The following is a 12,605-nucleotide window of genomic DNA, read 5'->3' as shown; positions in this document are numbered from 1 at the left end:
AGAAACACATGCCTTTTCCAAATGAGCATGAATAAATGAATACAACTCATAATAGATATATGAACTATTATGCAGTCGTATTATTTCTTTATATTAATCTTGTCTCTAGGTGGAGGCTTCAGATAAGCCCAGTGTTTTTTTTTTTTGCCTCTTCCCTATTATTCCAATAATAATAATAAATATAATATATTATATTATTATTTTTTTTGTTATGTTGTTGTTCTTAAATTGTGCAAAATAAATAAACAAACAAAATGAACAAAACGATAAATTAACAGTGACAGAGAGAAATGAAGGACATTTTGCAATTAAAGATGAGCAAATACTTTATTCTACCAGTGATGTAAAATGTAACCCTACACTTATGAATAAACCTTAATATAAATAAATCATAAACCAATGGTGCTAAATTCAAAATTCAGAGCATTCAGAGCTCCAAACGTCTCACAACATGGCCACGGCTGAGCCTGAACCCCAAAGATATGACCATTTAATGAAACATGACATCTCCTCTTTTTACCGTCCTTGTTTAACGATGCTAGCAGCTAATGGTGCTAGTTGCTAATGTTGCTAGCAGCTATTGGTGCTAGGTGCTAGTAGTGGTCAAGGCCTATTGAAAGAGGCTGGGACACGGTTTTGAACTCTGGGGTATAATAACACATGTGCAGTGTAACTGAAGCTGCGGTCATGCGTTGCTATTGGCTCAATTTCGGCAAGTGGCATGTGTTGTACCCCAAATATATGACGCGTTACATCTCCTCTTTTTACCCTCCTTGCTAACGGTGCTAGGAGCTACCAGTGCTATTGCAGCTAACGGTGCTATAACAGATAACGGTGCCAGTAGCTAACGGTGCTATGGCAGCTAACGGTGCTAGGAGCTAATGGTGCTATGGCAGCTAACGGTGCCAGTAGCTAACGGTGCTATGGCAGCTAACGGTGCTTGCAAAAAAAACTAAAACTTGACTGTCGTTGACGGTCAGTGGTTGCAGAATTGGCTACTTCAATCAATCGCTGTGGTACGGTTTCCGTCGTCAGCATTGCCCGGGATGCGCCACGTGGAGGCTTCTGCTTGCACCCCAAGGAGCAGTTTCCTGGACACCACTGAAGTTCTGGAGATCACCCCAACTGATGCCAGGATTACTGAATGGCGGAACAAATGGAGCAGCCTTGGCAGCCTCACAAACCAATGGATGGAGAGAGGCATCACCCCAGATGAATGCCTCGCTACCGGCCACGATCAACCTTGGGCTGTCTGGAAAGCACTGAACCGCCTGCGGGCTGGCGAAGGACGCTGCAAAGTGTCCATGAAGAAATGGAAAATAACAACTTCAGATGCATGTGTGTGTGGCGAATCCCAAACCATGGGACAAATCATGAGATGTAGCCGAGCTCCACAATGCACCAAAGATGACCTGGCCGAACCAAATGCCGCTGCACTCGCCTGCGCCGGTGCTATAGCAGCTAATGGTGCTAGGAGCTAACGGTGCTATAGCAGCTAACGTTCAAAGCCAAATGTTGCAAACAGCGCTAACAGTGCAAACAATAAGTGCAAACAACGCCAACAGTGCTGACAGAGCTAACAGTGTTTACCTGAGGGGGCCAGAGGGTGGGTGCTACTCTTCTGCAAAAGAAGCTGTCAGCAGGTACGGAGTTATCAGCTGTAACCGCCATATGAGCGGCGGCCACGAACTAGCCAGAGGGGCACGCTCACATGCACTAAAGTAAGTAAAGTGTGGCAGGCCCGGCTATGTCAACAAAGCACAGAGAAACTGGGATTACAACACACACAGAGGGAGAGCGACTTCATCCTCTGTTCAGGTAGACATTAGCCTATTGCACTATATCTTTACATTGCAAACATTTGTTTGATGCTACATTAATACTCTGGATATCGTATAGAGATCTTATAAAGTAATGCTTAACTATAGCTTATGATGATTTAATGCATGAATTAATTAGCTGACAGAAAGAGAATATATATTTCATAGATGACTACACTCTAGTAATCTTTGGCTAACAGCTTTATCTCTCTGATCAAACATTGGACTGGGTGGTCGTTTCTCTATTAGACATCGGACGTGCGACACGACTGCAGCAGACACAGTCACCCTGGGGATCATAAATCACGCTCCATCCACCAGAATATTCTCTAACGCCACCGAGATAGGGGAGGAAGATATTATCGAGGGGCCATTTTTCATCCTGATCCCATGGATTTATTTCATCCTCCTTGTTCCGACATGTCTGAATCCTTGGTCGTCTTAATCAGATGTGTTTGTCCTCAGTTGCTTCTTGGTATTTCTCTTCATCTGCATCATTATTAAATACATGTGATCATAAAGAACATAGGAAGTGGCTTTAAACTCGGTTGAGAACAAAATCCTGTTTGATTAATAAGCATTAATACAGTTTGAACTCCAAATAAGACATGACCTCTACAGTACTTTTGAATCACAACTCTTCTCTCTGTATTTGTGATGCCTTGCAGTAAAATTCAAACTCTCTTTAGGTTAAACTAAAACCCACACCAGAGTGTAGCATCCACGACGAGCTCAGGTTCTGATCTGTTATTAGTATTTCTACAGCTGGACCTCACTGGGTGACGCTTTTGACGCACCTTGTTCGAGCTGACTGCTGGAAGCGGTTGCCACAGCAACCCTCAGGATCATATGACAGACTTTTATCTCATCTCTGCACCCTCCTTTCTGCACTCCATAAATTGCTTCATCCTATAGTTGGAAACAAAAAAAATGCATTTCAAACATCCACACATATGCGTGACCTAAAGTTAAACTATGGTCTCTGAAGTTTCTGTGTCATCCTAAAGGTGACAGACGGAGGATCATATTTAATAGAAATACTTTAATTAGTTGTACTATACCGATGTCTCCTCCCACTGTGTTTCCTCTCGTTCCTCAGCTCTACTTTCCTCTTGTTTTAAGTGTACAGTGGATTAGAGATGATCATCTGTAGTATTTTCTCACACCACTTTTTCTTTCACAACCTTTTTGTCACCTCGCCGGATTGGAGAAAAATCTCTGAGGTGAAAATGTAAAGTCAAATATAAAGTAAATATAAAGTCTGATGAAGCCAATTTAAAAGAACAAGGATTAAAAGCATGTAGCGTCACACCAAGTCACACCATCTTCTTCCATAAAAACTAATACTGAGGTGCTCTTGATCAACCCACTAGCCTCAGCTGCTGCAGGGCATCTGCTAAGCGGTCAGCGGTGTGTCACTCAATGATGCGCTGGCATAATTTTTCAGGGGTTTTATTAAGCCTGCATCAGCAGCCTCGTAGGCCTGTGGGACTGTGGGACTGTGGGACTGTGGGCACCGCGCCGCTGCTGCCCTTTCTGGTTAGCAAATGACCGAGCAGTCCCATCTGGGTTGGAGAAGCTGCAGCTTTGTTCGGCCTTCACTACATCTCATAACCTTTTACTCATACCTGCATTTATTGTACATACTTTTAAACCTTTTTTCCCCCCAACTTCACTCCCACTGTGATAATCTGCAGAGTGGTGTGGTTTATGGTAAAACACCAGAGATCTGTTCTTGGTTCTTGTTCATTCAGCATCAGATGTAAACAGCCATGCTATAGCAGCTCTGTGAGGTTGTTTACTGTAGGCACAAAGGTGCTTGAGCTAACATGCAGTATGGGACAACACATTCACTTTATTATATTTATCATATATACATGGTACACACATGAAATTTGACTTCTGCATTCTGCACCCATCCTGAGCAGTAGGGCTGCTTTGAAGCGCCTGGGGAGCAACTTGGGGATTAGTGTCTTGCTCAAGGACACTTGGACATGCAGACAGGGGATCACCAGAGTTATTACAATTCATCCTGAAACACAAAGCTTTCACCTCGGAGGCCGCTGTTCATGTCCCGTTCGCCATGTTACAATCAGTTCTTCGTTTGTGTCCCGTGTTCATAACGTTCAGTGTCATTTCCACTGTACAAACGTAGTGGTTTTTAACTTTTATTGCCTGATCCTAAGCAAGTGTTTTTGTTTAATTCACAACATTAAGCACGTGTTTTCTGCGACAGTGTCAGTATTTATGGCGAGTTGCGATGAGAACGTGTTGGTTGTTGAGATATTTCACTCTAAACTATAAATGTTAACCTCATGGTGGCGCTAGAAGAAAAGTCACGGGATCATCAAAGTCAGTAGGATTCATCCTCTGGGAACCATGAATGACTGTACAAAATAATGACAATCCATCCATCTAGTAGTTGTAGAGATATTTCAGTCTGAACCAAAGTGGGAGCCCAGTCAGAGTTGAATTCACAGTCTTTAACATTTCTCTTTGGCAAGGCTGAGTGTTGCAGTTATTCTCTTCTCTTAGATTTTTTCTAAGTTTATATTTATCTTCAGCATCCTTTTCTCTGCTCTGTCTCAGTTCCTGCAAAGTGTCCTTCCTCTTATTATGAAGAATTTCTCTCTAGAATCTTTTCCTCAAATATCCTCTATGATTTTTATTGCATCTCGTGGTCCTCGGTTTCTGACGTCAGCACCATTTCACAGCACATTTCCACTCCTCTCTGCTGTTCACCTTCAGTCGCCTCGAACTTCACATTGTCTCCCCGCCGCTTTGCAGCACCCGCTTCCTTTTGTGCTCACCCCCACGCCCACTTCCAGTGCACGTGCGCTCATGCATTCTGCATCTGCACCGCCACATCCGCCCAGTACTTTTCCTTCACTCTGTCTCATTTATATTCCTCCCTCCCCATCCCTTTGCTCCCCTCCTCCTCCCTCCTTCTCGCTTCTCCCCTTGTGTTTTGTGCTGTCTGGGTCACTCTCTGCTCCTAAAAAAAGATTCACTCGGCACTGGGTATCGCTTATCTAGTCCATTATTCTGAGTACAAGCACTTGAACAAACATAATTACATCAACACTGCAAAAGCAACGTGAATGTGAACACTTTTGACAGGTGTGAACGGAGGAGTCAAAGCAATCCATGTCTATATTTGTCAGCCCACGTGCGTGACATTGCTCTCTGTGATCAAAGCACTGATAATTCATACTGCTTCATCAGCATCATGCAAAACCTGTGCATACAAACACACTATTTGAAGAAGTTTTATTGTATTGTAAAGCATTCCCTAAGACGAGGAAATGAACAAAAGGCTCTTTAAGTCATGCATAATTTGGCCTTCTGCTTTATCTGTCAATGCATTCTCACAGTGTTGTAACATTTCCTGCTTTTCCCAGAGTGCATCGGTGCACAGGCTGGTGTTGTGCAGGTGTTCAGACCGTGGAGAAAGTGGGTCATGTCGGGCTCTGAGAGACACACTGCAGTGCTCCACCATACGGCATTACAAGACAGTAGGTTGTAATCAGTAACTATTGTTCTGTATGAGGAGCCTTGTCATTAAATGACGATACGATGAGAAACATAAGATTTTAAAAACCAGTTTGGTGCTGTGATACAGTGTGGTGATGAGACACAGTAGGCGCCTCTCATTTTTCACACACATGATGGGAAATTCATGGAGGACTGGTTCAGGTGAGACAGGTGAAGCAGTGGGTGTTCTCTGGTTGGCAGAAATGCCCAAACAGATCTGTTACTGAGCATCTGTCTCACATGAAAGCCAGGGTGTAGTGGGTCAGGCCACGCTGTTCACCTTGATGCAACGCACAAAAATAGAAACTCATTTAAAGCTGTTTTTTTCGTCACTAATCCTTTGCAGACTTCCCCTTTGATAGCTCATTAACAAAAACCCTCAGCTGCATGCCATTCTGTTTTTTGACGGATATTATCAGATGAAACGCAGATCTGTGGCAGTATATTCAAGGTTTCATATTTCAGCGAGTTCATAGCAGCAGCCTTGGTGAATTTGAGATTAATCTTTTTTTTGAACATGTCATTTTAAAGTCTGAAAACAATACTGTGTGTAGGTTTGCTTCCTGATCTACTGGTGTGAACAAGCACAGCAGCAAGTTTGCCACCATTTGATATGTAAGCACACTTCACTGATGGATGAATGCTTTGATTGAGGACAAACAACTGACCTGGATATTGGATTTAAAGCAGGAACAAATTTCCCCCTCTCATACTATCTTTATACACACACACTTAAACCCATTTTAATACTGGGTGGCAGATTGCCTTGCTGGGCTTGCGCGGGGACATGTGGCGGTCTATAGAGGAAGTTCACCAGATGGTCTCTCAAAGAGGGGCCAGTCCAGTTCACGGGGTTGAGGGCAACGCTTCTGTCCCCATTTTTTTTTTTTTTTTTTTTTACAACATAATCCTTTAAAAATACCCTTGCAGCAAATCACACTGCATTTTTTTCGGTAAGTATTGTTGATGCAACAAGGTTGATGCAACAAATAATACGGTCAGTGAAACAAAAAGGGATCCAGATTGTTCCAGAAGAATTTGAATAAATGTGACACAATTTGAAACCAGATGGGTGATTAAGTCCTTTTTGTTAAAAATGATCAAGATATATGTTTTGATTTGTAAAGGCGATCTTTGCTGTAAATTAATGTGTATTCTGTGATAGCAAGGAGCAGAGAAAACAACATTTATTCAGGAAGGCTTTATTTTTTTAAGAATCTCAACAAGCTCAGATGAAGAAATTCAACAGAAGAAACATTTGTATGTGTACATTTTTGCATGTGTGTCACAAAATGTATTAAATTGTCAGCTTTTCTGTCCATAAAGCAACACAGTCTAATAATTGGACATCCACCTCTACCCCTGCTGTCGCTCAGGCTGTAATCCTACGCGTGGGTGCGCCCTACATACATGCCTCAGCATTTTATTTTCTGTGTATTATCAATTATAATAAAAAGTGCCCACACATCCAAAAATAGCCCACTGACACAGATTGGTGTAGTGTGGATGGTGGCTCAGGCTGTAACACAGCTTGGGTTGGTGTAATTACTGTAAGAAAAACAAGAGCAAAAAGGTTAATTGAAATGGAAGCAAACTCAAGGTCGCCTCTTAAATTCATTGAAAATGATCCGAGGGGCAGGTCGTCATGTGACTGAATGGGGCTTTAGGACGTTCATTAAATATGTTCTTGAACAGCTATTGTGAGGGGATGTTTGAGAAATAAGGACTTTGTATAGATATTATAAAAGGAAATTAAATAGATTTCACTTTTACTGTATATGTTATGGGAAGATTAGCTGCCAGTGAGTAAAGCTTTTAAGATTTGTGTATAGTAGTTGCAATATACTACAAGTAGTAATGTATATACTTGTTGTTTTTGTATCTTTGGTTTTGTTCCGTTTCTTATTTTGATCATAACAGAATTCCTTTTTATAATACAAATTATTTAATAAAATATAAACCCACAGAAAATAAACAGCACAATTTCAATAAAGTCAGTGTGTAAAAGTGTAAAGGATTCTAATATGTGATAAGAAAATGTGTTTAATTTGGACAATTTTCATAACAAATAACCTTTTTTAAGCAAAATAACTGAAGTTAAACCAAGTTCAACTCATTTTTGTTTGTTTTGAACTGCATAAGATGTATTATATTTAAGTTATATAGTGGTTTCTTCATGTTTTATTCAGAGTAGTGATGTTACAATACTCAATACAAGTCTTCCAGGAGATAGACTGGACTTCTAAGAGGTTTTTAATTGAACAGTTTCACTCCACTTGTCCACTACCTGGCAGCCGCTGAGGAGACTTCCAGTCAATACTCAGGATACTAAAGTCTTTTTGTCAGTCTAGACAGTTAGTGCTTTACCTTGATGTTTCAGTGGTAAACTGCAGCTGATGTGTTTGTTAGGAGGAACTTCTCTGCCTCCTACTGGTGCAAATTTGGTAAAAACATGTTTGTTCAGTGTCCAGTAGGATGACAGGAGCACAGCTGGTAAACATACACACTTACATGGATGCTGGAGTTTGATCTTGTGTAGTCATCGTAAAATAATTAAGTTCAACCTATAATAATCAGTGGGACATATAATACATGAGAAATATACATGTTGTGACATTAAATAGCAGCATATACCCCACTTATTTCTTTCTTTTGCATCCTTGCCACTCCTTAACACAGGTATAGAAATACAGACGTAGGCAAAGTTGTTGGTAACGTTCCGTTAAAGAGAGAAAAACCCACAATGGTCACTGAAATAACTTGAAACTGACAAAAGTAATAATAAATAAAAATTTACTGAAAATTAACTAATGAAAATCAGATATTGTTTTTGAATTGTGGTTCAACAGAATCATTTTAAAAAACAAACTGATGAAACTGGCCTAGACAAAAATGATGGTAGCCCTAGAAAAGATGTAAAATAATGTGACCATAGGGACATATTAAACTAAGGTGTGTCCTGTAAATAGCATCACAGGTGTCTTCAAACTTGTAATCAGTCAGTCTGCCTATTTAAAGGGTGAAAAGTAGTCACTGTGCTGTTTGGTGTCATGGTGTGTACCACACTGAACATGGACCACAGAAAGCTAAGGAGAGAGTTGTCTCAGGAGATCAGAAAGAACATTATAGACCTTCATGTTAAAGGTAAAGGCTATAGGACCATCTCCAAGCAGCTTGACGTTCCTGTGACTACAGCTGCACATATTATTCAGAAGTTTAAGGTCCATGGGACTGTAGCCAACCTCCCTGGACGTGGCCACAAGAGGAAAATTTATGACATATTGAAGAGACGGATAATACGAATGGTAACCAAAGAGCCCAGAACAACTTCCAAAGAGATTAGAGGTGAACTCCAAGGTCAAGGTACATCAGTGTCAGATCGCACCATCCGTCACTGTTTGAGCCAAAGTGGACTTAATGGAAGACAACCGAGGAGGACACCAAATCATAAAAAAGCGAGACTGGAATTTTCCAAAATGCATATTGACAAGCCACAAAGCTTCTGGGAGAATGTCTTTTGGACAGATGAGACAAAACTGGAGCTTTTTGGCAAGTCACATCAGCTCTATGTTCACAGACGAAGAGATGAAGCATCCAAAGAAAAGAACACTGTACCTAATGTGAAACATGGAGGAGGCTCGGTTATGTTATGGGGCTGCTTTGTTGCATCTGGCACAGGGTGTCTTGAATCTGTGCAGGGTGCAATGAAATCTCAAGACTATCAAGGCATTCTGGAGCGAAATGTGCTGCCCAGTGTCAGAAAGCTTGGTCTCAGTTGCAGGTCATGGGTCCTCAAACAGGATAATGACCCAAAACACAGCTAAAAACACCCAAGAATGGCTAAGAACAAAACATTGGACTATTCTGAAGTGGCCTTCTATGAGCCCGGATCTAAATCCTATTGAACATCTGTGGAAGGAGCTGAAACATGCAGTGTGGAGAAGGCACCCTTCAAACCTGAGACAGCTGGAGCAGTTTGCTCACGAGGACTGGGCCAACATACCTGTCAACAGGTGCAGAAGTCTCATTGAGAGTTACAGAAATCACTTGATTGCAGTGATTGCCTCAAAAGGTTGTGCAACAAAATATTAAGTTAATGTTACCATCATTTTTGTCTAGGCCAGTTTCATTAGTTTGTTTTTTTAAATGATTCTGCTGAACCATAATTCAAAAACAATATCTGATTTTCATTAGTTAATTTTCAGTGAATTTTTATTTATTATTACTTTTGTCAGTTTCAAGTTATTTCAGTGACCATTGTGGTTTTTTCTCTCTTTAACGGAACGTTACCAACAACTTTGCCTACGTCTGTATATAATATTAACAACCACAACGCCTGAACGATTTCTTTAATTGGAAGAAAGATAAAAGCGTGAAAACCTACAGTGTACGCTTTTTATCTGGTTATCCATCCCATAACTAAAGGCACGCAGTATTAACACTGTCTGTGTGACTTGCTTGGATAATACAGTGTAATACTGAGAAAGGGTATGATGTACACTTTCCTGCATTAGACGTAAAGATCTAAAGAGTTCACAGCACTTTTGTTTCATGAATCTTGTTCTATTCGATGCAGACGCAATATAAACATGTATTATTTTTATTACAAGCATACTTGGTGATGTGCTATTGTGTGTAGCTGTGTATTGTGCGTTTTGCATGTTCTTTCTTGTGTGACTACAGTGTGTTTCTTTGTCTTGATCTGCCAAGGGACTACAGATGTGAATTAGTTTAAAGCTATAATCTGGTACGGTGCATCAAATGGTGATATTTATGTTTTAAACTGTACATGGTCCCTTTTAAATAAAATAATAAATATTATACACAGCTGGTCCCTGACGAGGCCCTGGCCGGCTACACCTCCTGCACAAATGGACACAAATGCAAACAGCTTGTTAGATCTTTGCTCGACATATGTCTGCCCCTCCTCCACTGTGAATGAAGTGTTGTTTCCTGCCAAGTATTACTCAATACACTGTCAGTGTCCTTATTTCAAGGTCACCATGCATGCCTGTACCAATTATGTTATTCCAACTCTGTCATGTTGTACCTAAATGTAGGCTAAATAGATAGATAGATAGATAGTAACTTTATTGATCCAGAGGGAAATTCAAGTTTCCAGCATCACAGTTCCATAGTGCAAAACATGTTTGTAAAAAGGCAGTAAAAAAGTTAGTTGTGCAAAGTACAAAGTACAAAAAAATGTACCAGATATAAAAAACAAGGAGATGAAGAAAACTGTAAAAAGTGAATATAGTGCAGAAGAGACTGTTAAAAGTGAGTATAGTGCAGGGTAGCTCATACTGTATTTTTATTTATATTAATGAATTCAAGATGTTGTGCAAAATGTTTTTGCTGCTGCTCTAGTGTGTCACAATAATTATCTTCCATCACAATCTGCCTTCAGAGCTGTAATCTGTACTCTGACCCCACAGCAGAGCCGCACCCTTGTTTATAATAGGCGAGAGAACTTCCTGTTCACATGAGTGACAGCCCGCTCAGCCAATCAGCTTCTTCTACAGGCGCGTACTAGTGATGGGAATTCCGGCTCTTTTTAGTGAGCCAGATCATTTGAGCTCAGCTCACCAAGAAGAGCCGGCTCTTTCGGCTCCCAAACGGCTTTTCGTTTTACCACTTCTGCCTTTTTTAGTTCAGCCAAATTTAGCGCTGTTTTGACCTATGATTAGTATGTGTGCACATATATCACTTAAATTATTCAATGTAATTATACTAAACCTTATAATTTCACATGCTGCTTCGTTTCCGACTGTCACTCATCTTGTCTGCTATTCGCGCACCGCAACGCACTCCTCTCTCTTTCTCTCCTCCTCTCCCTCCTGCTATGTACCTGTAGACCGTCAGCGCGACGCGCAACCCCGCCCCTCCCTGCTTGATGGTATGATCCTTGTCTGTCATCACTTGATTGGTCACACGGACGTCATTAACACAACATTCAGTCACAGAGTGTGTTCCAATCCACGTACTTCCTGAAGTACACTTCAATGTAATGCACTGTGTGCACTCTGTACTTACTTGAGTAGTGCGTCAATTTCAACGGGGTAGGGTCATCTCAATTCGAGTACTCTGCGGCGCACTGACCGGAAATGACGATCGCAACATTTCACCACGGCTCGCTACCCGCCAAAATATCTTCTTCTTTTTCGGGGTTTTACGGCAGCTGGTATCCTTTGTGTTGCACTGCTGCCTCCTTCAGGTTTTACCCGTCCACTACCCGTCAAAATATCTGCCTGCTTTGTTAAAGAAAAAAATGAAAGCAGAGTGGAAATTACATTTCCAACGTCGTAGCCTACGATGTGTACTCCTGTTGGCTGAAAATGCACCGGTATATTTACGTATTGTATTGTTTTATTCTGTTATCTACGCATGTTTGAATAGTGGTTGTGGTCCCGCCCCTTCCGCTACGTAGCCAAGATGGCGACAATTAAGTGTGAAAAGTGTCCAGCGTTTCACACTCAACGATTTGACCGTTTTGAGTACAACATCCGGGTACTTTGAGTGCACTGCATTTTGCCATACTTCACAGTGTGAACGCACTTATGGACTCAAAATAGTAAGTGTAAGTACAGAAGTACGCGGACTGGAACACACTCACAGTCAGTGCATGGAGTGCCCGTGACGCGGAGAAGATCGTCCTATAATTCTGCCTTGAATTAATAAAAAAATAAAAAAATAAAAAAAATAAAAACGTCTCTCGGACGTGAGCCGACTCTTATGGTACGTGTCCACAGGCTCCGTGCTTTCCACGCTCCCCATTCATTGTCTATGCAAGCAGCCGCGCAATGCATTCCGGTAGCGTGGCGTCGCGATTCGAGAGACTAGGCGTAACGACGCCCACTCCTTATTTGCATAATAAGTTGAGGCTCCGCTACTTTATGCAAATCATGGGCGTCCGACGCGACTCGCCGCCTCTCGAAACTCCCGATAATCTTTTAAAATAAACGTTGTCGATCCAAAATAAAGACAGATTCAGCAACTGCGTGGCTTATTTCTCGCCTCAAATGTTTTCAGAAACACATTTCAGTGAACTATTTTCGTGAAATAAGAGAAGAAAGTTTCCAAACGAGCCTCCATACTGATTCCGGTTTGAAAGCTGGGAGCAGCAGCCAACGGCGGGAAAGCGTTCGTCCAATCAGGAGCCGAGTGCCTTGTTTCTAGGGACAGCCCACTAAGCGTCCAATGCTGGGAAGCGTCGCGTGCCCTCGCGATAAAAAACGCCCCTGTGGACACGTA

Source organism: Sebastes fasciatus, chromosome 1, assembly GCF_043250625.1.
Source record: "Sebastes fasciatus isolate fSebFas1 chromosome 1, fSebFas1.pri, whole genome shotgun sequence".
Taxonomy (NCBI): Eukaryota; Metazoa; Chordata; class Actinopteri; order Perciformes; family Sebastidae; genus Sebastes; species Sebastes fasciatus.
The sequence above is the reverse complement of the archived record's forward strand: the minus strand, read 5'-3'. Positions refer to the sequence as shown.